This window comes from Sorex araneus, chromosome 3 (genome assembly GCF_027595985.1).
Source record: "Sorex araneus isolate mSorAra2 chromosome 3, mSorAra2.pri, whole genome shotgun sequence".
NCBI lineage: Eukaryota > Metazoa > Chordata > Mammalia > Eulipotyphla > Soricidae > Sorex > Sorex araneus.
This window is the reverse complement of record NC_073304.1, coordinates 18,194,373-18,220,716: the sequence shown is the minus strand read 5'-3', so window position 1 is coordinate 18,220,716 and position 26,344 is coordinate 18,194,373.

The following is a 26,344-nucleotide window of genomic DNA, read 5'->3' as shown; positions in this document are numbered from 1 at the left end:
GCATTTCTTATTGTGTCCATACAAAATGATTAATATTATGAATTCTTATATGTTTACTCGTTGAGGAGAGGAGAAACACACTCATGGGACTCCGCCCTCAGGTGGATCCTCCTGCTGAAAGAGAGTCAATCCTAGGAGAAGCATCCCCTGAGGGAAAGGAACCTTACCCTATCGATTGTGACCACACCTATGTGTACACCCCAACACTCTCATGCTGGGGGGATTTAACTAGGCTGTAAGAGTGGGTTGGGGGGCCAGATCCAGAGATCCAGAGAGAGATCCAGAGCTGGGAGAGAAGCAGAGAGGGAAGAATGAAATAAACTGATCGAGCAACCAGTTTGGCCTTCTTCCTTCCATCGCCTGCCCTTGACCGACAGCACACACAGCACACACAACGGTTCCAGAGCACTGAACGTGGGCGGTGAGACAGAGCCACTCGGAGAGCCCGAGAGTGGACACGCCCCTCGGCGAGCCTTAGTTTTTTACAGATTTCAAGGTGATTACACTCAAAATATAATGAAATGATCTAGGAAAAGTCAATTACTGGAGGCTTTCTCCTAGGTATGGAATAAGGATAACTAAACTAACTGAACTGGCAAAACCCAGCAACACAAATTTGTAGACTCTGAAAACTATGGCCATTATCAGAGGAAGAGGAAACAGGGTATGGAATAAGGGCAAGATTTTTCTGGTGGTAAAATGGAAACTTGATGGTAGGAATGATGATGCCTAAAAACATGTTAAGGCATGAATTCAAGCCCCAAGTTCCATAATATTGTAAACCAATGATCTCATTGAAAATGCACACATGAATACAAAGTCCTCCTCATGGAAATGTGTATTTGACATTCAGTAGCACTGTAACATTGTTGCCCCATTGTTTATCAATTTGTTTGAGTGGGCACCAGTAATGCCTCCATTGTGAGACTTGTTGTTACTGTTTTTGGCATATAGAATACACTACGGGGAGCTTGCCAGGCTCTGCTGTGGGGGTGGGATACTCTTGGTAGCTTTCTGGGCTCTCCGAGAGGGACAGAGAAATTGAACCCGGGCTGCCTTCGTGCAACGCAAATACCCTACTCGCTAAGCGATAGCTCCAGTCACTGACATTCAGTAGAAAGAGAAATTACAGTTTCAATGACAATAATAACCCAGATTATTCAAGGAAAGGAAATCAGGTTCACAATAGCCTCCTTCCTCGCCATCCCTAGTGGCAGGAAGAACCTCACTGTCATCTACTTGCAGTGTCAGAGCACAGAAACCTGTCCCTGGGACATTCCACTCTAAACCATTCCCACATGCTGCACTTAAAATTCATGAATGAACTACTAAGCTGCCTGCATATACTGAAGTAATGGAAGCTTTTTAAAAATGACTTTCTTATCACACCTAGTAGTAAAAGTAATTTGAAGGAAATTACCTAATGTGAAATTCACTTATTTTAATGAGATTTCATAATTGGAATGTTTATCCGATGCATGTACAATGTCATCTATAGGAATCATAAATTAAGACCATATTTGACACCCCTGCCATGTAGTTGGCTGATGCACTAACGTGGCAGTAAAAGTGAAAACAAAAACATAATTGCTCTTGTTCTTCAACTAGATGTTTCTTAAAACAATTTTAAACAACTTTTTAAAGAACTATGTCTCTGATATAAAAATAGATAGGGAATAACATTTTTTTCCTATCTTATGGAATGAAGAATTCATAAGCCGATTTTATACGTTTGCATTCAAGATTAGTCTGCTTAATTAATTTTAAAAAATTTAATATAATTCTTTTTTGGTGCCACACCCAGCAGTGTTCCAGGCTTACTCCTGGCTCTAGTATCATTCTTCCTCAGGTATCATTCCTGGAGGTGCTTGGAGAACCCTATGGGGTGCTTGACACCAAACCTGGGTTGCCTTGTGCAAGGCGAATGCCCTCTCTCTACCATCACTCCAGCCCTATAACTCTTAATTTAGATAATATCTTTCTATGCACTCAAGAGTTGGTAAGGGAGGGGGCCGAAGTGATAGTATAGTGGGTAGGGCTCTTCTCTTCATGTGGCTGACTCAGCTTCAATCCCCACTACCTCATACGGTCCCCTGATTCCTGATAGGAGCGATTTTCAAGCACAAAGTCAGGAGTAAGTGCTGAACACCACTGGGTGTGACCCCAAACAAAACAGAACAAAACAAATACAAAAAAATTTGGTAAAATTATCTTTTGGTCTGATTCAGAAGTCAACAAAGTAAGCAGGTGAGCAAAGAAATGGAAAGAAGAAAGAAAGGGAGGAAGGAAGGCCTTGCAGTTTCAGTCTCTCTCAAAAGTTAAGTGTCAGTCTAGAGTTTTCTGGATCACCACATGTAAAGTATTCTGTATCACATTCCTGCGTCATCAGAAGGGGAAACTGCCTGAAATTATTTTATTCTTTTTTGTTGATAACCCTGTCTTTTCTTTTACTAGGAAAACTATTTGATTTGTACAAAGCTTTGCACAGCTTTAATACTTGCTAAATAGAATGCTGCCAGACTCATAAATCCTTTAATCAAATCAATTATATCTCTACATTTATTTACTTAAATTTTAACAATTAGAATTACCCACTGTATTACATCACCAGCTTAACTTTTAAGATTTCTAAAAGGATTTACACAGGCTCACACACATTCACACAGTTTCCAGTTTTGTCTATAAAACTTGCATATTTCATTCCCCTAGAATGAGGTATTTTGCAATGTATAAGAATTCAATATTATGTTTCCATATAACTAACAAGTAGGCTTAAAACCATTTACTGTTTTGGGGGCTGGAGCGAGTAAGGGTTTGCCTTGCATGCGGCCAAACCAGGTTCGATTCCCAGCATCCCATATGGTCCCCCAAGCACTGCCAGGACTAATTCCTGAGTGCAGAGCCAGGAGTCAGCCCTGAGTATCGCCAGACGTGACCCAAAAAGCCAAAAAAAAAAAATTACTGTTTTTTTCTCTACTATTATCACTTACTAAAATATTCAGAACAATAATATATGTATAAATATATATATGTACATATATATATTTTAGAAAAGCTTGGCTCTTGGGCTTCCATTTCTGTTATAATTTGTTTTCCTTATTGACCTTATATTAATCTGTGATCAAATGATACTAACTCTTAGTGAGATAAAATTTGCATATCATAAAACTTATTTACTTAAAAAGCATTGATTTTTCAACGTATGTTTTGAAATTTTATTTTATTTTTATAAATTTTTTCACAAGAATTTATTACAGATAATATTCAAACACCAATCTCACAACCATGCACCTTCCCAGGACTATAGGAGGAAACTGTGTGAATATTTTTGTATTTCATCCTAGATCCATTTAAGCCCTGATATAAGAATTACAAACATATATGTTAAACCCAAACAAGTCTGTGTTACTTTTGGTACCTCAGTGGGGTAGACTATAAGAGGTTATGTCACTCTCTTCTGGGAGCTTTATTTCATAGTCTCTGGATCTTGGTCTTCAGTGAGATTTATGGTGCCCAAAGCAGGTTTTGGGTGTGACTGTCAAGCTACTGGAAAAGTGGGGAGCTTGGGGGAGGAGGCCCAATCCCATTCCAAGGGAGCCTGGAAATCTCAGTCACAGGTACCACATACCTGGGTTTTTCTGCAGGTACTGATGTAAGATTACTCTCCTAGGTGAGGCTCCTTAGAGCCTGTGGAGAGTGGCCTTGAGCATGGCTGTGCGATTGGGTTCTGAAGCCTTTCAGTTGCCAGGGTTCTGCTGGGGTCCAGAGGGAAACTCCAGCCTCCCTGTAGGATAACATAGCCTCAGGTAGTTTAGGTTTATTGGGTTACTCCCATTACAGTGCTCCCATTCCTCTTTGCTTATTTGTAGCTGTTCTCTTGACCTAAGCCTCAGCTGTCCTTACTTCCTAGCACCCCCAAAATCAGGGTCCCAACGAGGGACGGGACTGACCCAGGGCAAGTGGTGAGTGTTACCCTGGCATCGAGATGGGCCTGGCCAAAGTGCCTAATGCTTAACTATAAGTTAAGAGCTTGATCATGGACAAATGTTGTCATGACCCAAACAATGATAACTACATTTAGACCCTGCTAGGGTGAGGAATGATTAATCTGGCTTGAGTGCTATAGTCTGAGTCTGTGGCAAGATGTTGCCAGGAGAGCTGCCTTGCAAGCCTCAATGTGTCTCTTGCTATGTCCATACAAAAATAACTAATATTAAGATGTTAATGAGTGTTTGGAATAAGGAGAGGGGAAAAAACCCTTAAGAGGTATTTTGCCTACTGGCAGTCAGGAAGGGCTTTGGAATGCCCCTAGGTTGTGTTCCCTTTGAACCTGACAGCCCTCAGGAAGGGCTTTCTTATGTTGATTTTGCTACCTGGCAGTGTGTATGTAACCTAGGGGCAAGGGCAAGAGAGGAAAAAGGGAGGAGAGAGATGAGAATGCAGGCTGCAGTAGATCCAGAGAGAGGAGGGAGCTGGGAGTGCTGTCCCGATCCAGCCCAAACACAGTGGTTCCAGAGCACCGAACACAGGCGGTGAGACAGAGCCGCCTGGAGTTTTTTACACCACCCCCCTCTGAGTTGCCCTGGTGAAGATAGTCTACCTCTCTGGCCCGGTGTCAGGACATTCTCTCTGATTTTTCAACTTATTTACAGACTTATAGAACTATCATCCCAACTAACTGCAGGGATGGCAGGTATGAAACCCAGTTCAGCTGCCTTGTGTGTGCTATCTTTCCTCTTTACTATCTCCATGCCCCCTTACCACAATATAACCTAAGACATTATTTTCTAAATAAATGTTTACTAGGAACCACACGTAATGCGATTCAGAGACGACCTCTGGACTAGAGCTGTTACTGACTGGATTCCATCAGATGTCAAGAAACCACGTGGCCGCCCACCAATGAGAAGGTGAGATTTCTTCATCAAAACCCTGAATGAACAGTTTGAGGCTCTTCCTGTTCTGGAGCAAGTAGATATCATTGGGCTACACAAGCACGCGACAGGGACAAATGGAGACATTACTGGCGCCTGCTCGAGCAAATCGAAGATCAACGGGATGACAAGTGACAAGTGATAGGAACCATAATTCAATTATTCCTTTTCTACTGGCCTCAGAAATCAGAAGTCCATTTTAGTTCTAGATAAATTTCCCTATTACATGTGTTTCATATAAATGGAGTCATATGATAAGTGGTATTTTGTTGTGTTAGGGGCGGCAGATCTCTGCCCGGGGGAGGCTCGGAGAGACAAAAGAACAAAACCAAAACAACTATTTCTGCAAATGCATGGGGTTTATTTAAGCCAATATAGCTATATTGGGACCTTCAATTGTGCCTCTATAGCGTGGCATAACTGAAGGCCCCGAACTCAAAAAGCTAGCTGTTTTTATACCCTTTTGGGGGAGAAATGAAAATCTCACATATCAAAGGGAATCACATAGGTCACTTAATTTGCATATCTAAACATTTGTTGACAAATGAAAATCTCACATATTGGGGGAAAATTACATGTATTGAATCAAAGGAGAATCATACATATCAAAGAAAATCACAGGTATTGGATCAATAGGAAAACCATACAAAAGGGAAAACCACACCTATTTCACTTAATATGCTAATTTCAACATTTGTTGACCGTTCTGAGCAGATGTTTGTTTACAGTTCCTCGGGGCAGTTTGTTGGCCCATTTGGTGACAGAGTCCTGCCCAGTGGCAGGTCCTGAAGACATCTTTCAAAGCAGTCAAGTAGTTACAAAGGGCAACTTCAGCAGTTAACCCTTAACCTGCCCTTCAGTTCTTGACTCTTAACTTGCCCTCCTCTTCAGTTGCAGGTTTCTTTCTTTAGGATAATGTATCCAAAATTAACCTGCATCATGACAGGTAGCAATATTTAATTGCTATATTGCTAAATAATAGTTTGTGAATATTATTGCCACTTACTAACCATTTTTCAATTCCTAGGCATTTGGGTTATTTCCACTGTGGGGCTATTATGAATAATAAAATGAATATTCATGCACAATTTTTATGTGCTCTTTGATCTGTGATAAATTACTAGGAATTAAGTTCTAGAATCACTGAATAATTCTTTAAGTTTTAGAAGAACTACAAAGCTTTATTCCAAGTGACCATAACATTTTACACAACCAATATCAGTATATGATAACTTTCTTTTGCTTATTATTATAGTTGTATGATGCTCTCTTTTATCTAGCACAACAATTTTCCCTTGAAATTGATCCAGATACTATTCCTTTGACCATTTTTAAAGTTGTGTCGCTCAATTTAAATTTTAGAATTAGCTAAAAGTTTTCAAATGAATTCCCATAAGAAACTATGCGAGGATTGGAATATAGATTATTTTCTCAGAAAGTAACATCATCATTATATTTTGATCTCCTTTAGTATAATTTAAGTAAAGTTTAAAAACAAATTTCTCTAAATAAATGAAGTGACAGCTTTATATTATTCAAATTCAAATCATGATCTATTTTTTATAGAATCCAGTTTTACTTAATTGATTTCATTTTAATTTATTTTAAGTGACATATACCAAAACTTTTTGTTCATATATCTGAAAAATAGCACTTACCATCAGCACAAAATTGGTATGGAGGTAATAACTTCGCCCCTAGGGACATTATGTAGGGAAAATCTCAGCTTCTTCCGCAGTGTTATACTCTGAGTCTAATCTTCACACTTTCTCAAGAAGCTAGAAGGAGAAGTCTAAGGTCCAGCAATTCTTTATTTGGTAATCTATCTCAAGATTATGAAAATAATGACACAAAAATTATGCCTGCACTATATTGCCATTTGTAATAAAGATCTTATGAAAACAACTAAACTACTCACATATGGTTCATTACCACTTGTTTCACTTATTATCACATTGTTTGTCAATTTGCTCGATCGGGGCCCCTGTAACATCTCCATACGTCCCTGTCAAGTGCTAGTGTAGCCCAATGGTGTCTGCTTGCTTCAGGAGCAGGAAGGCCTCAAACTGTTAATTCAGGGTTTTGATGAAGAAGTCTGACCATCTTGTAGGTGGGTGGCCATGAGGTCTTTTGACATCCTGTGGAATCCAGTCAGTAACAGCTCTAGTCCAATGGTAGTCTCCAAATCACATTAGGTGTCCTGCCATCTGATTTTTGATGCCTTGGCAAACTAGACAGCGTCCCTGATTCTTGACCATCAATGGAGGTCGGAACTCCGGATTCCTTCTCTCATTTGAAAAGAAATGTGATACTTCAAGCATAGCTCTTTCAATTCCTCTTTGAAAAACCCGAATAGCATTCTCATCCTGTTTGCGTAGGGTCCAGGTCTCTGAGGCATATGTTAGTGCAGGAGGAACAGTGGGATCAAAAAGGTGTGCCCAAAGTCGGAGGTTCTTTGTCCTCTTAACCACTTCTTCAACGCTCTTAACGGTGTTCCACGCTGCTCTCTTTCTCCTGTGCAGTTCAGGTGCCAGGTTCATTAGATAAAGAATATGTGGCATATTATAATACTGTCAAAGTATATTTTTCAAATATACTGCTATTTGCAACCAATGAAATCAGGTTAAGGAAGTTAGGTGAAGCAACAAAACCAAAAAAACTAAAAGTGAAAACAAATATTAGATGGTTTCACCAATGAGTAAAATATACACAGACGAAATCAGTGAATTAACCAAAGTGAAAATTAAACCATTATATAATGACAATAGAATTAAATTTGACTAATGGTAAGAAAAAGAAAGAGAAACAACTCCTGTGGTGGATTGAGTTTGCCAGAAGGGAAACAAAAAAAAAATCTTTTGGGGGCATCAGAGCTAGTACAATGGGTAGGGTGTTTTTGCATGTGGCCGACCTGTGTTCAATCCCCATAATCCCATATGGTCTCTTGAGAACAGCCAGGGGTAATTCCTGAGTGCAGAGCCAGGAGTAACCCCTGGGCATTCCAGGTGTAACCCCCCCCCCCAAAAAAAAAACAACAACAAGGGAGCAAGCAAAAAAACACTTCTGGTTTGGTTTGTTTTGTTGTCACACTCTGTCGCCCTATGGTTCTGACCTCTGGTCTCAATTTTCAAAGACCGTATAGTCTTAGTGGAATTAGAGGTTCTTTGAACGCTGGTAAATAAGCCTCTTCACACAATTTGTTTTATATGGATTCTTGAAAGTTCAGAATATTTTCATCCATTTTTACCCAAAGACACTTTACGCCTATATACTGTTAAAAGTCCCTGGCAGTGCTGAATGAAATAGACCGAATCTCATTGGGTCTCCTGAGCATATCACATCACATATTTAGAGACTTATATACTGGTTTTTTAAAATATGGCTAATATGGAGTGGAAGAGGAGGAGGGTTGTAAATGTAGAAACAGAAAGACAAGTAAACAAACACTACAAAAATATTGTGCCTTTGTTCCCTGAGGTTGCCAGGACATATACACACTTGGTGCTATAGAAGGAGAAATTTAATCTTACATATTCTAGGGGCTAGAAATGCAAAACTCAAAAGGACTGCCAGAGACTCTCAGAAAATAAAATGGTTTCTGCCTTTTTCTTTCTGGTGGCCGATGAAAATTCTGAGGATGATGGTTAATTTCTTGTATCAACTTGACTAAGTCAAGGGGGTCAAATTTGGTCAGACATTATTCAGGATATTTCAAAAGGAGTGTGTTAAAATGAGATCTACATTTAAACAGATGGACCTTTGAGTAAAGCAAATTGAATGGACTTCGTCAACTCATGCAGGAAATCCCAGTAGAACAAAAGGAGGAAACTCCAAACTCTATTTCTAATATTGGTTCTTTCCACTTCCAACTCTCTGAGTGAGTGCCTTTGACCTCAAGCTGCAATTCTTGTCTGAGTATTTTAGCCTGCCAGCCTTTCCTGTGAGATTATGGACCTCCAAAGGCTCTACAATCATGCAAGCCTATTTCTTAAAAGAAATATCATTCTTTGTTAGTTCCTCTGGAGACCACAAATATCCCATGTTTGAGGCAGCGTCTTTCTCCCTCTTCAGAGCATCAAGTCTGAGATGTTGTTTCTGCTCTTCCTCTGCCTGACTAATAATAAGGATATATGAATGGCCTTGGTGGATACCTGAATCAATACCAGGTCAATCTCCTCATCTCAGATTTCTTTATAGCATCTGCATAATCTGGCTTTTAAAAAAATAAGGCAGTGTTTTATGACTGGAGCTATAGCACAGAGGGAAGGGCGTTTGCCTTGCATGAGGCTGACCCAGGTTCAATTCCTCCATCCCTCTTGGAGAGCCTGGCAAGCTGCCGAGCGTATGCCGCCCGCAGGGCAAAGCCTGGCAAGCTACAGTGGTGTATTCTATATGCCAAAAACAATAACAGCAAATCTCACAATGAAGACATTACTGGTGCCCCCTCGAGCAAATCGATGAACAAGGGGACGTCAGAATGACAGAGCTGCTAAGGCAGTGTTTACAAAACTAGAAAATAGGACTTGATGGCTTTGGGTGGCCACATATCACTGCACTTAAAACTTTGAAGTCTACAACACAAGTTCCATTTAGTTATTATATCTTATCTCATCCAGAAATTTATTGTGTCTGCTGGAATAGGTTACAGGTTTAGAGTTAGTTTTGTAAGATTATTTTTATGAGTTAGTATCTCCTAGAAACTGTGTGCATGTACTGTAGGTTTTGTTTACTATTCAAGAAAAAAAAAGTCCAGTTGGCAGGATCATATTTTAGGTTTTTGGGTTTTTTATAAAATTATTTTCATCTAAATGATGAGGCATTTGGATTTTGGAAATTGTATGAGAAAGACAATATTAGATGTAGACTAGGTAGGTGACTTTGGATAAATCATTATCTTAACTACATTTTCCTCAACTATAAAAATTTGTCAGTTTCATTGCATAGTCTTGATGGCACTCTTGATGGTGCTTTGCCATTTGAGAAATTTATAAACTTGGATCTCAAAACCTCTTTTATGATGATATTTCCTGATGGAAGAATAGCTGACACAGCTGTTTCTTATTATCCATCTCACCTACAATCCAGGTTGTCCTAGTGAATTACAGGAATATTTTAAAAATGACTCAACAATCTGACATTTTTAAAGAGGCAAAATCATCCTGAAATACAACCAACATATGTAAAAAATCTTAACCCATTTAAAATAACACTTTTATGTCAAACAAACAGAATATTTTTGTCAGTATTAAAATATCAAATCACAGGTGATAAATTTTTCATACTTCACAGTGTACATAAATTGCAGATAAAATGATCAAATTGTACAGTAACTCTATGCCAAAGGTTTAGATGTTTTATTTCTTACCACTTCATTCACACAAATCAGAGTTGATTTTTGTAAATACACATGTAAATATAAGCAAAATTTTTACAATTTCTAAAAATAGCTATCTCTACCATTAAATGATGTAGATAAAACAATAGACAAGGTTATGTAGAAATTTTGAAACTCTAACTGTTCATATATATATGTACACATTTAGTTATTTTTCATTTTATTTATTTTTTAATTTATTTTTTAATTGAGTTACCTTGAGAACAGTTACAGGGCTTTTAGGATCGAGTCTCAGTCATACTATGTTCAAACACCCATCCCTTCACCAATGCACATGTTCCACCACCAATAACCCCTGCATACCCTCTCCCGCTCCCCCTCTTATGTCATTTATATTTTACCATCTCCGGGATTAAAAAAAATATTGCTCTCTTTTGTAAGATAAAAAAAAGCATTGTGAGAAAACAAGAAATAGTGAAGGTCATATGGTTCTGTCTATAATACAGAGCTTAGATGGGAAGGGAGGGCAAAAGGGCTTTTGGGACACCGTCTGTGGTGATGAGTATAGTGTTAGATTAATGTATGCATGAAAAGCATAATTAACAATGTTGTAAAATGCCAGTAATGCAATAAAAAAGTTTCAAAGAGAAATAAAAAAAATTCTACTTGAGTATTCATCTTTGGTTTTGAGTCAGATACAAATATCCAGACATGTATCGATTTTTATGAATGAAGCCCAATTTTTGTTACTGTTTTATGATTATAATGCTTATAATGATTATAAAGTCACCAATGCTTTGCAATAATATTAAATAAAAGCATTTTATTAGTCTTAATTGGCTACCTCTTTGATATTGATTTGGATAATGAGTATTCCCATAGAAATAGATTAAACTGTGTTTGCATTTAGGCCGGCCAGTATTAACTCAGAAGACTTGACTAAATATTTGAGGTTTCTCAGAGCACTATTTAAAAAAGAAAAAAAGATTCTGAGGCCATTTTAATTAAGAACAGGACACATATTTTATATCTTTCCTTATTATATTTTAAATCTTTTCTTTTACCTCCTTTATATTCACTACTAAATGCATTTAGATGTCACTTATACAGAAAAGAGGTGAGGTTATAATTTATGACTAAATAACTAAATTTTTGCAAGCATTTCAAATATATTTCATTCTTACTTCACATCTTACACATTTGATTCTATTCTTGCTCTGAGTATTAATGAACTGCGAATGTAAGCGTTTAATGCTTTTAAGAAACAAGGAAGGGGAAGTTGACTAAATTTTATCTGTTTCAGGGTTCCACACACAGTTGGGCTCATAACATACTTCTGGTCTGTTCTTGGGGGACCATATGGAGTGCCAGGATCAAACTCAGGTTGGGCAAAGGCAAGAAAGGCACCTTATCTGCTCTGATCTCTATCTGTACTCTTAAATGGATTTAGTCTTATAGATGGTTTAAACAGGCACATTTTAAGTATAATCAAAACTAGCCTATAATGATTAAGACTTGAGAATGAAAGAAGGAACATGTGAGAAAAAGACAGACCAAACTGATAATTTTGTCTTTACGTGGGATTTTTTTTCTTTCCTCCTTCCTTGACAAGGGTATATAAAAATATATATGTAGCACTGTAGCACTGTCTTCCCATCGTTCATCGATTTGCTCGAGTGGGCACCAGTAACATCTCCATTGTGAGACTTGTTGCTACTGTTCCTGTCATATTGAATACACCATGGATAACTTGGCACTCTCTGCCATGTGGGTGGGATAACCTCGGTTGCTTGCTTGGCTCTCCAAGAGGGATGGAGGAATCAAACCCGGGTTGGCTGCGTGCAAGGCAAACGCCTCACCTGCTTTTGCTATCGCTCCCTCCATAGATTATATAAATATATTCTAGTTTTTCTATTCGTGTGATACTGGACAAGTTACTACACGTATCTACGCCTTCATTTCTGCAACTGTTAAATAGATAATCCACCTCAGAGGTTTAGAGTGAGGATTGAGTACTTATACTAAATAAGTAATCAACAGAGTTTATTGGTATTATCAGTACTTAGAAAGAATTACTCCTGTTTGCTAAGTAAAAGACTCCGTATTCTATTTCCTAATGAAATTTTGAAAGTGTGCTAAGGTTGGTGATGCAAATTGTGTTTTCCAAAAAGATCCACAGCGATATTTCTGACCTCACAGGTTCTTCAAAACATCACAACTGACTAATAAATTCACTTTTTATCATTAACTGGCATAAGTGATATATTCCAATGAATAAAATGTGGCAGAACAGATGCTGCCTGACATCTAAGACAAGGTCATATAAAGAGTGCCCTCTGTCCCTCTCTGTCACCTACTCACTCTCTCATCCTTCTTCTCTTTCATCCTTCTTCCTCTGTCTCTCTCTTTCTTCCCCCATCTGCGCACCCTCAGTCCCATGTCGTTTTCTGTTTCTATGTTGCCTATATCTGAATGTTTACCCTTGGAACAATACATCTATGCTTTTAGAAAACGCAGCCCACCAGCAGAGACCATATGCATTGGCTACGCTGTCTGCTCCAGCTCGCGACTTGCTGCCAACCACACACGTGAATGAGCAAGGCTGCAGACAATCTCAGCATCACAGACGATGCCAACTGGAACTGAGAGGAGTTCTACTTGACAAACCTGCCCACAGAGAAAATCAATAATATTTTTAAAAAGTCCTTGTTTGAAACCACCCATAATTGCGTGCTACTTTGTTACACAGCTTTAGTACCTAGAATAGTAGGCAATGAAGATAAATTTTAAACCCTAAGGTGTCTACCAACATATGATTGTGATGGGTAATGACAGATATCAGTTTTATCTGGATCAAAGAGCCCTAATAACTGGTAAATGCCTTCTCTGTTCGTGGGTGTCTATGAGGATGTTTTCCAAAGAGTTGAATGCCTGAGTAAGCAGCCTAAGTAAAGAAGTTTCACTTCAGCAATGTCCCTGATTGTCATTTGATGCACCCAGAGCTTAAAATACAAAGGACAGAAGAGGAAAAGTGTGTGTGTGGGGGGGTGGGGGGTGGGGGGTGTTTGTGTGGGTGTGGGTGTGGATGTGTTTAGACTGAGATGCTTCTCTTCACTTTCTTTTAAGCATTTGTAGTTTTCTTTATTTTATCTCTAATTTCATTTTATAACTTAGATTTGCACTTTTCTGTTTTGATTTTCTGTTTGTTTTCAACATGTTTTCTGAGAGAATCAGTTTGGCCAAATTCAAGACTGTAAGCAAGGCTCTGTGTAATTTAGAACCTCAACACAAACGTTCTACCTTGTCTCATGCTTTGACTACCCTGTTTCGGTTGAGGTCTTTGATTTAGGGTTGCTCTGGAAATAGGTGAAACTGTGTCCCCAGGTCTCCAGAACGCAGATGGCAGGTCATGTAAGTTTTTAGCCTCCATCGTTATGTGTCAGTGTGTATAAATCTCCTCTTTTCTATCTTTATATTATTTGGTTCTGTTTTTTTTTCTGGATAATTCTAACACAATGAGTAATGCATAAGTTTGCTCAGGACTAGTAATGATCATGTTTAAATAAAACTGTGAAAACTGGTGGGTGTCTGTACTTGAATCATCAGGATAGAACTCTTTGGGGGAAGCTGTCATCTCTAGTTTGAAACCCAGAACCAATTTCACCTCCCTGGAAAAAATGAAGCCTATGATTTTTCCTTCCTTCACTTGAGTTTCCATGCACAGACAGAAGGAGGAAAATATTAGTATGTTGTTCAAAGTAAAGCCTTGGTAAATATTAGCTATTTTTTTCATTCATTCAGCTGACAATGTATGTTTATCAAGTGAGCTCTATGATAACATGACTTTTCTTTATTTTTTTCTTTTTTTGCTTTTTAGGTCACACCCAGCAATGCACATGGATTATTCCTGGCTCTTCACTCAGGAATTACTCCTGGCGGTGTTCAGGGGACCATATGGGATAACTGGGATTAGAACCTACCTGCTATGCTATCACTCCGGCCCTCAGTTTGCTCTTTATTTGAGTCTATCAAATAAATTTATTATTAATTTGAGTCCATCACTAATTTGAGTCCATCATCAACATATATATTATGCTCTTTGATTATTTAACTGATTCCCACTTTCCTGTTATGAGCCATCCATAACAGTAAAGAAAGAAAAGCCTTTTTTTTTTCTTTCTCTAAAGGCCCCTACGAGTTATTCATAGCCTTTACCTTGTCACTTTCCCCAAAAGACTGAAAAGTTTACCTATCTCTCTAAAATCTCTTTCAGAGAGTCTAAATCCATGCATTTGTTTTCCATCTGTGTGACTTAAGCACCTCTCTCAAACCTTATCTATTATACAACAGGTCTGGAAGTTAGGATAGTGATATGTTAATTTAGAGGGAATGTGAGCCTTCAGACCATACTATAATCACCTTATTAACTACTTTTTCAGAGAGCTACAAGCTCGACCCTGTGCTATCTCAAGTACCACAAATTTCTGTGTAAACTTATTCTCCACCATATAATTCACTGTACTGCTATTCACTTGTCATTTCCAGATGGCCTCTGGCAGCTGGTCAGATGTCTTCTACATGACCTTGCTCATCAGATAACTAAGCATATCTCATATTACCACTGGTGCTGAGATGAGCCACATTTATCACTCTAATATTTGTAATATTTGGCTCCATGTTCCTAAAGGATAGTGTCGGCTTTGTCTGTTTGTGTACGTTGAGTTTGTTTGTGTACCAGTAGAACGTAGTAAGCGCCTCAGAAGCTTTTTAAATGAAGAAATGCTTAATTGCCAGAATTAAGTTTAATGCTGAACAGCAAATCGAATTTATCTGTCTCATAAATGATTTACTTACTCAAGTTCCCTATAGAATAGAATAAATATAAAAAGAAACACTTGACAACACCCTTTATAGCACAAAACTACCCTAACACATACTCAGAGGCAGGGACTCCTAATTGATTTTCTTTTCATAGCATCGGTGCTTAGACATGAAGGACAGTGACAGTCACCCTACATAGAAGAATAATACCTAAAATTTGGTTTCAAAATACAACATCAAGTAGGAAAATTGACTAGCTAAAGACCTGGTATTTCATTGATTGTACTACTAAAAATAAGTTTCTTTTTGTCTCCCCTGCTGACTGAAAAAAGAAGGGAAATCACTTTGTCTTAATGCAATTTTGGGGGGATTTTCTTTCTTAGAAATGTGACCAGTTTAATGTGGAAAGGGATGGAGAAGGAAAGGTCAGCCACGATTTTATCCATAACTATTTTTTTCTATTTACTAGCTGTTCACATTTTTTGGTCAATATTTTAATTTAAAAATTACAATTATTTCCTGCTATCATTGGATAATCATTTTTTCAGGTCACTGACAAATCAGAAGCTAAATTTGCTATGAGTGCTCTGTTGTTATTAGTATCTGGCTGGGAACAGTGTCTCAGTCTTACACACTCTGATTTCAAAGTATTTAGAGATCATTGTGTTTATTTCAAGGATATTTTAAAGATAATTTCAGAGCAGCTTTAGGTTTGCAGTAAAACTGATAAGAAGGTATAAAGATTTCCAATCTACTACCAGTCCTCTACATGCACAATATGCTTTATTATCTCTATCTCTCAACAGTAACTGGAGAGATAGTATAGCAGGTAGGACACTTGCTTTCCATGTGGCTGACCCAGGTCCAAACCAGGGTACCCCACACGGTCCGGTCCCCATGTATATCTAGGAGTAATTCTTGAATGCAGAGCCAGGAATACTCCTGAGCATTCCAGGGTGTGGCCCCCCCAAACAAACAAACAAAAAATAACTATATCTCCCACTAGAGTGAGATTGAATATATTTACTGGAATTGATATAATCTTCTCAACCATAGTCCTTAATTCTATAATAGCCATAATATGGCACATACTGTGGATTTTTATTAATGTAATATAATTTATGGACTGGAGCAATAGCACAGCGGGTAGGGTGTTTGCCTTGCATATAGCCAACCCGGGTTCAATTCCTGTGTTCCTCTCAGAGAGCCTGACAAGCTATGAAGAGTATCCTGACCACATGGCAGAGCCTGGCAACCTACCCATGGCGTATTTGATATGCCAAAAGCAGTAACAAGTCTCACAGTGGAGGCATTACTGGTGCCCGCTCAAGCAAATTGATGAACAACAGGACAGTGTTAATATAATTTATATTTATTAACATGATACCAGAGTAATTTCTCAGGCTTAAATATCAATTATTTTACAGGGTTATAACTTAACTGGCTTGATCACATACTTTGCCAAGTCACAGGCCTGGGTTTGATCCTGGCATATATAAAGTGGATCTTGAGTACCACTCATTGCTGCCCTCTAAACCCCAAATAAATTAATGAATAATGCTCAAAAACAGAACAGCTTGAGACTCACTTTCTTAAAAACACAAAGAAAATTTCACAATCCACCCATTCATTTTCCCTCCTTCCAGATTGTCCAATATCCAATGATTTATTACTCCACTGTGGGGCTTTTTTCAGAATGCCATATAGAAATCAAAAATTTATATTGCTTTTAAGATTGCCTTTTTTTACTCAGAAATATGCATTTCATGTTGCTCTCCAAATTGATTGCTCGATCATCTATCTTCAGCACTGAAAAGTAGCCTATTGTTGGGATATACCAGGGTGTATATTTCCATCCACCTATTTAAGGGCATACTAGTTAGACATTTTGAAAATAATGAATAAAACTACTGCACATGTGTTTGTAGACTTTTGTGGGAAATCTACATGTTCAAGAGTGGGAAAAATTCAAAGAATTTCAATTGCTATATCAGATAGTTGGAGTATTGTCGTTTTGTGAGAATTCATATGTCTTCTGAAGTGACTCTACATTTTTTTATCCTGCCTCCCACAATTCCAAATCAAAGTGTCAATTTCTTCACAACATAGCAATCATTTTATATTGCCATTATTCTAGATTTTGTTTTTTTAAGTAGAATACAGTGATAGTTCACTTTCATTTTTATTTACATTTTCCCAAGAGAAGGAATAGGATGCTAGCTTTAAAATTAATGACTGAAATAATATAATGATTATAATAGAAAATTATATAAATACAACAGGTGTTGATATTTGAATTGATATTTCCCATCTTAAATGATCACAATGACAATAGCTATGTTCAAGAAACTCTGATCTTTATTTTAATCTTATTTTGATTTTTTATTTTTTTGCTAGTTGATATATTAACCTGAGAAAAGGAAAACCTAAGAGGTTATTTCACTTGACCTATGATCATAGAATAAACTGGGATTATAAAATCTTTCTGACTTAAGTCTTTATTATTAAAACCCTCTTGCTCTATATTATTTGAGTGATAAAGGACAGTGCTCATTTATGTATATTTTATATCTTTTTTAATTTAGCATATTATGTGGGAAAAAAGCACATTAAAATTTTATTAACCTGAGCTAAAAGAATTCACTGTATCACTGTCATCCCATTGTTCGTCGATTTGCTCAAGTAGGTGCCAGTAACGTCTCCATTTGTCCCAGTCCTGAGATTTTAGCAGCCGTGCAGGCAGGACACTATAAGAAACTGAAAGAAATGAAAAGAATTAGGATTTTTTAACTATAGAATTTTAATTCTGCCTTCAAATTCTTATGCTAATTATTTTTATAAAATATTTGATTTTTCATAAAATTTTGAATCATGCTAACTTTAATAAAAACCTGTTTTGTGATTTACCTAACTCTTGGTTATGAATTTAAACATGTATAAGGAAAACTCTTCAGTTGAAAAACTGATATATCATTGATTTTACTATCAAAACAAGTGAGTCTTTCCTTCCTTCCTTCCTTCCTTCCTTCCTTCCTTCCTTCCTTCCTTCCTTCCTTCCTTCCTTCCTTCCTTCCTTCCTTCCTTCCTTCCTTCCTTCCTTCCTTCCTTCCTTCCTTCCTTCCTTCCCTTCTTTTCTTCTTGCTTTCATTTTTGAGGGGACTCAGAGGGTAGGGGGATGACTTCTCCTTAATATGGTCTTGTTGAGGGTTTTTTGTGTGTGACATTACGACAAAGATGGTTGGAAATTATCACTCTGAAAAGGAACTCTGTGTTGAAAGTAGGTGAAGGAACAAGCACGATAACCTCTCAGTCTCTGTTGCAAACCATCATACCAAGATGGAGGAGGGAGGCGGGAGAGAGAGAGAGACAGTGACACAGACATGACACAGAGAGAGAGAGAGAGAGAGGTAGAGAGAGAAATTGCCTGTCATAGAGTCAAGTTGTTGTGGGAGGGAAACTGGAGGTGGTGAGAAATGGACACTGGTGGAGGGGTAGGTGTTAGGGGCAGCAGATCTCTGCCCAGGGGAGGCTCAGAGAGACAAAAGAACAAAACCAAGACAATTCTTTCTGCAAATGCATGGGGTTTATTTAAGCCAATATAGCTATATTGGGACCTTCAATTGTGCCTCAATAGCTCAATAGCGTGGCATAACTGAAGGCCCCAACTCAAAAAGCTAGCTGTTTTTATACCCTTTTGGGGGAGAAATGAAAATCTCACATATCAAAGGGAATCACATAGGTCACTTAATTTGCATATCTAAACATTTGTTGACAAATGAAAATCTGACATATCAAAGGGAATCACATCTATATATCAAAGGGGATCACACATATGGGGGGAAAATTACATGTATTGAATCAAAGGAGAATCATACATATCAAAGAAAATCACAGGTCTTGGATCAATAGGAAAACCATACAAAAGGGAAAACCACACCTATTTCACTTAATATGCTAATTTCAACATTTGTTGACCATTGGAGCAGATGTTTGTTTACAGTTCCTAGGGGCAGTTTGTTGGCCCATTTGGTGACAGAGTCCTGCCCAGCGGGAGGTCCTGAAGACATCTTTCAAAGCAGTCAAGTAGTTACAAAGGGCAACTTCAGCGGTTAACCCTTAACCTGCCCTTCAGTTCTTGACTCTTAACCTGCCCTCCTCTTCATAGGTATTGAATCATTGTATGACTAAAACCCGGTCATGAATATCTTTGTAACTTTGTATTTCATGGTGACTCAATAAAAAAAAGTTTTTTTTAAAAAAATTACCAGTTCAAAGTGGGAGGGAGTGGAGAATATTGATTTTGATTTCAATTGAAATTAATGGTAAATTATAAAATAAGTCTCTGTTGATATAGCATGCCTTTCTTTTATAATGTGTTTTACCACTGAGTTTGTTAATATGTTACATGAACCACAAGCTGCATGGTTCGGATATAGATTCCATGTGAAAGTTGCACGTCTTACATCCCAGTCCCTGATCACTTTTTCTATGCAATGGTAGGGGATTAAGGTCTCTCCATCTATCACTCAGGTTTTCTTTTTCACTCCAGTTCCCTGAAAATCTTTCAGGGGAATTAGAGGTTTGCTCTCCATTGATTAACTCGATATTTGCCTGTGTCTTTATCATTGTTTTTTGTGAGGTTGCAGATTCCACAACTTAAATCTTCATGAGATGCCTCACCCATTTTCGCCCTGTAAACTGGTATACCAGGGGTAGAACACTTCCTTTGTATTCCTGCTGGCCATTCACCAAAGTAGGTTTGCAATCCTCTCAAAAATTCTTAGGGAGTAGAAATAGTTTACTCTTTACTGTGTTTTAGTCTTTGGATAACATTTAAACATCTTGGGTTCTCAAGAATACAACTCTGTCAATATTTGTAAACCTTCCTATTTATAATATGAAAAACTGTCTAGGGTTTCTTAGTGGGCAAAAAAGTCCCCTCAGCACATCAGGTATTGGTTGTTGTATACGCTAACGAATTGTTTGCTTCCATGCAGACTTTTTTTTTGGGTCACCTATTTTACCCCATCACTTTATCAGATACACTTACATTATAATTTTGCCCCGAATAAACAAAATAGATAAAGATTTTTATAAGGGGAAATGATTATTTGTATCATACATCTAAATTTAAATTCCTATTCTCTACAGGTAGTTTCACAGAAATTTTTGTGGTGTGTGTGTGTGTGTGTGTGTGTGTGTGTGTGTGTGTTTTACAGGGTGGTGAGAGAGAGACAGAGACAGAGAGAGGGAAAGAGGGAAAGAGAGAGGGAGAGGCACTTATTCTAAGTCAAAAATTCTGTTTTAATCTGGAAATAACTTACTTACTCTGCCTCTATTCCCCCTCTTGTTCCCTATCCCTGGTGAGGAGAATTCAAAATATTTGGAGATATTTTTAACTTTGTGATTTGAACGAAGTGTTACTTGTATCCATTGAGTAGATGTAAGCTACCCTAACCAACACATGTACTATGAAATGTTGTTCCCAACCCACCCCTAAGACAATGAAGTATCTGGTCCAAAGTTCCAAGAACACCAAAACTGAATCACCTACTCTATGAACTAGTGGTACTTTCAAACACTTTTAGATTTTTATATCCCTCAAATATATATTAAAACTTATGATATACTAGTATGTATTTTTTTCTTATTTTATAGCTTGTTGTCTGAAATAAGACAAATCCATCTAGAATTCATACACCTTAGAATGATGGTACTTATTCTAACATAGGAAAATGTATTTATTTTAAAAGTAAAGAAGAATATATTTGAAAGTTCTAAAATAGTTTTGATAGTATTTTTAATTTATTCTTTAGATCAATATTTTATAACAAACCCCCATTAGGGAATTGTTACTTTATTTACATGGTATGACCCAGAGAAAATTGTGCTCCTTAGCCCAGTAAATGTAACATTATTAGCTAGTAAATGGACATAATAATAAAATAAAAAAAAAATTCACCTCCCCATTCCTTCTTCTCCCTCACCCAAATCCATTCCTGTGTTTTTAAATGTTTGAATACATTTATAGCATTAACATAGAGAACATAAATATTTACTTAATATTTATAAAATTACATATTACAGATTTTTTCTATTATTATTTTTTCCTTTATCTGCGGGTAAATTAATTCTCTCTTTCACGCAGACTCTTAAAATGTCATTAGCATCTGTTTGCATTGACAATAAATAAAAGGCATCTATCTGCGGGAATGAAGATACACTGATCTGTTTTTAAACTTCATGACTTTTTTCCTAGTGTTTGATCTTTATAATGTGCACTTTCTGTTATGATCCAATTAATCTTAAACACGATACCAGGCATGTAGACTGTTTGGTTTTAATTTACTAGGTTATAACTAGTGGGATTTTCTCCTTGGGTATTGCTATGTACCCATAAATTATTTGGTAGCAATTATCTCCCAAAATGCATCCAAATACTTTTCGCTTGCTTCTTGAATTCCAAGTAAGCCTTCAGTTAAGATATTCCTTAGGACTTATTCTAACATTATTTTTGTTTCTTCCTCTAACAGAGAGATATATGGATCATTTTCTTTTAACTCATATTGTGTGTGATCTGAGGAATGCTAGAAGCTACCCTCACTAAAAAGCAACTCCATCTGTGCAAATTCCATAATGCCTCATATCTTTACAAATTAAAAAAAAATAACGGACTCACTCACCAGTAACATTTAATTTATCACACGCACTAAAAAATCAGAATTTAAATGAATCAAATTTGGGGAGTTGTTGGAAACCTATATAGGTGCTATAAATCCTTTGTGTGTGGGCTATAGACATTACAGCTCACAGAAATGTATGATCTATAAAAGTGTCAGTGGGATGAAATAAGAAGAGCAAACGGGAGTTTTGTCATCAGCAACCTTATTTTTGAATCCTAGCTGTGTCTTATAAGCTGCATTGCTATTGTCCCCTTGGCTTCTTTAGCCATGAGCGTCCTTTACAAAATGGACAATATTCCAACCTTAAAGGGTTATGGTAAACATGGAAAAGTGAGGTTAAGTTATGGAACAGATGAATAATGAGTGTCTACAATTTCTATGCTCACTTCTCTATAAAAATCTCATCTAACTATCACAAATTATTCATGAGAGCAATAAATAAATTAAGTGTGGTAAATTAAATTAATTGGGTATGGGAAAGTAAATAATGTCCCGTTGATAAATATAAGCAAAATTTTTCAAAATTTTGTAAATATATGTTTATAACTGCTGATTTTAATAGATACTAAATAAATAAAAGCTACAATTTTTGAAAGCAATGTACTATCTAAGTCCTGTTCAAAATACCACTGGGAAGATTGTGTAAACAACGGTTGAAGCAATGCAATCTATTTTATCATTTTACTTCTTGTACAATATGATCAAATATACTAGAACATTCAAGTCAAGGTTACCTCTCTCCTGCAATTGCTATGTACTTTGGGATCTTCCAGTGTTCGGGTGGATGGCTCAGGTGAGTCTTTTAATCTGTTTACTTTTCACAGAGGATGGAGTGATAGAACAGCAGATAGGGCATTTACTTTGCATTCGGCCACCCAGGTTTGATTCCTTCATCCCTTTTGGAGAGCCCGGTAAGGATCTGAGAGTATCCTGCCCACACAGCAGAGCCTGGCAAGCTACCTGTGGTGTATTCAATATGCCAAAAATAGTAGCCATGAAAGTGCTACAGTGCTACTTTACACAGTGGTCATCAGCATTCTTTCCTAGGCTAAGTTTCCTGTTCTTAGTTATGTAAATCAGTTCTCTGCATTGTGTATTACATATACTACACTGGCACAACTTTACACTTCAGTTTCATTATCTAAGCATAAAGTAGATATGATGACAAGCAGATGGAAAATTGAGAGCATTGAACTCATTTTGGATCAAAGTTTGAGGATCATCAGATAAAGAAATCTTTTTGTTTTTTAAATCTCTTGACAATAAAAAATATTTCTCTATAAAATACCTCAAGGGCTTGCTGATCTCTCACTTTAAGTGATGCATGGATAATGCTACTTAGGAGCACTTAGAGTGGCATATATAACACCTGCACACAGATTTGTAACATGACACTTGATCATCCTAAGTAATTTTAGAGCCATGAGCTTTCTAAATAGATAATGAACCTTGGAATATTTTGGTAAATAGTGTAATTAAAATGGCAAATTAGAAACATAATAAAAAGGCATCATTGGATGATACATAAAAAGATCTGTTCTACAATAGGCCAACAAAACATACTTGATGAATCTCATTTGTGAGTCAAGTAATGATCCAAGATCTAGTCTCATATTTACAATTCCGATAGCTTCTATAGTTTAGCACCAATGACTATTTTATAGAGGATACTCTTACTGTTAATATCACATTGATACTATGTTTATTAACAACTACATAGGAAGTAAAATATTCTAGTATAGAGATTGAAATCTCTTTTATAAAGGTTCACAGAGATGATAAACATTTAGGCTTTGGAGATCATACTATATGGAGAACTTATCAACTATAAGTTCTCAGTTCTGATTTTTTTCAGTAGGACAAAATGTATGTAAATTAAGTGTCAAGGCTGTGCTCCAATACAACAAGTAATGGGCACTAAAATTAAATTTTATATAATTGGAAGATACTATAAACATATTTCTATTTTTATAGTAAAAGAGTTATTTTTAGAGAATGATAGAGTGAAAGAGAGAAAGAGAGAGAGAGAGAAGTTCAAAAGAGAACATTTGCTTTTCCAGAGGAAATAGTTGAGAGGAAACATATCAGGTTGATATAAAGGTGCATTTTTAAGATAGACAATAGAATTGGATTTATATTTTTGTTTCCCAATGATTCAATAGAGTAGAATATCATTCTTAGTTTATTGTGTACCAAAAATTGAGGTTGATATCAACTCAGCCTCACCTACCTGTTCTCTACTCTGATACAAAGAACAGCAGATTGAGTTCAGTTATTACAGAGCATCCAGGTAGCACATATGGTTCCCCAACTAATGCCAGGAGTGATCCTTGAACCCAGAGACAGAAATAAGCCTGAGAAACTCTGGGTTAAGGTCAAAACCTCACCCTCTCAAATAAGTTAACAATTTTTAATTAATAAAGAATAAAGTAAAAATCATAGAAATAATGCTAGAAAGTTAAAAACAGGTTAATAAAGTGTGAGAAAAATGCAGAAGACAAATCTAACATTCAATAATCAGCTATAACATTTCTAAAACCTTTGTTTGGGCAGGGAAGGGGATGAAAATAACTAGGACGAATGCAGGAGTCCTGACTTTGATCCCCAGATCCACACAATCCTCTGAATAGAGCTGGTCCCAAATCAAGAAAAACTGTATTTCTTCAAAAATTAGAAGGTGGGATACATAGAATTAGTAGAAAGGGTAGGAGTCTGACTGTGCATGTGGTCCACCTGGTTTGATGCCTGGTGTAACATGATTTCCTGAGTCAAACCAGAGATAAGTCCTGTACACTGAGCCATAGGAATTCCTGAGCATACATGAGTGTGCCCAAGTCCTCTCATCTGCAAAAAGAAAGAAAAACCAAAAAAATAACCAGAGGCATGGCATGTAAAAATAATATTCTAAAACACATAAACATAAATCAGGAGTAAAAGGAATCACACCTTTATATAAAATGAATTCATAAATATTTGAATATATGATAAATGAATAATTTTCATACTTAAACATAATAAAATTCTTTTAGACTTTCAAAAATCTAAAGTCGAAACCATTCCTTTCAGCAATAAAGAATGCCTAAAGGCAGAGTTATTCAACCAACATCAGAAATAGAAACTAATATCTGTTCCCTTTCTTTAAACATCTAAAGCTAAGGGAAATATTTTAAACTTGAGATTCTGCATCAAAGGAAAAAAAATGAAAACAATTGTGAGCCCCAAAACAAAAACTCAGAAAAAGATACCTTTAAACTCATAGAATTCAGTAAAATTTTCTCCTCAGGCAAAATTTGAACAAAGGTATTAGAAAATATACTCAAGGTATTAGATTTGTTGAGACTGAGACATTTAGGTGTTAGGGGAACTTTGGATCCAACCTAGACTAGAAATAGAAAGAGGACTTAAGGTGCTGGATAAATGATACAGCAGGTAGGGCATTTGCTTTGCACTTAGCCACCTTTAATCTATGCAAACCTCTTACAGTCAATAAGCACTTCTGTTGGGGAATAGTTTTTCCCTAACGTGTCTGGACACGTCGTGCAGGGGATCCGGGTAGACATGGGGTGAAGGATGATCGTCTGAAGGAGGTGTGGAGAAACAGCCTCGGGGAGCAGCTGATGGCTGTTCACCTTATTGCCAAACACACACATGTTTCATAGGGGGTCTCGGCTTACAAGAAGGTCCAATCACTTGAAGTTCAACATGATTAGCTTATCACATTTCCCACGATGCTTTGCTCCGGTCCAGTCCCAATCAAGGCTAGATGCTGTGGTTAGGATGACCAGCTAAGCGCATATAACAGTTTCTGTGTCTTTGGCACATGTGACTAGGAGGTTGAGTGAGGCTCAAGATCGAACACCCGGTGCTGACACCCTGATCTTGCCGACTCTGCTCACAAAGTCTCTCTTGCTTTGTTTCTGGGCCGCTTTGCAGGGTAGGGTCTTATCTGCTCCAGTGCCTGTGGCCACGCTCCACACACTTCCCTAACGAGACACTTGTCCCCCAAATGGCTTATTCCTTGTCCATGGCTCATTTTCTCTATGATGCTTGTCACCACTTACATAGACATTTTATGTGGTTTCTGTCCCTTGGAAGATGGCCACCATTGGAAGATGAGCTTCATGAGAACAGCTAAGGCCATTCACTGTGTTTCATGCTGTTGTCTCTAACATCTCTAAAGGTGATAGGATGGAGTAAGTGTGTAATAAATGTTTGTTAAATGAGTGAATTCTGCATAATCTGGGGAAGGGGACAGGATAGCTGGTACTCACTTGGCTAAACTGCATTGGCCGACATTTAAAGGAACGCTGCCAGTGTTTGTCATTACTGTTTTCATGCTTAGCCAAACCCAAATTCTTTCTTAATTGCAGACATCACTTACTAGATATTCATACATTTTTAAATTACTTACATAGTTTATCAGGTAATCCTAAAAACTCTATAAAATATATATTATACTGTTTATTTTATAGGGAAAAATGCTAACTACAAAATATTATAGACAGCTCTCTGAAAGCTACTTTGCTAATAACTGCCAGAATCAATATATCCAGTCAAGCTATAGTCTTTCT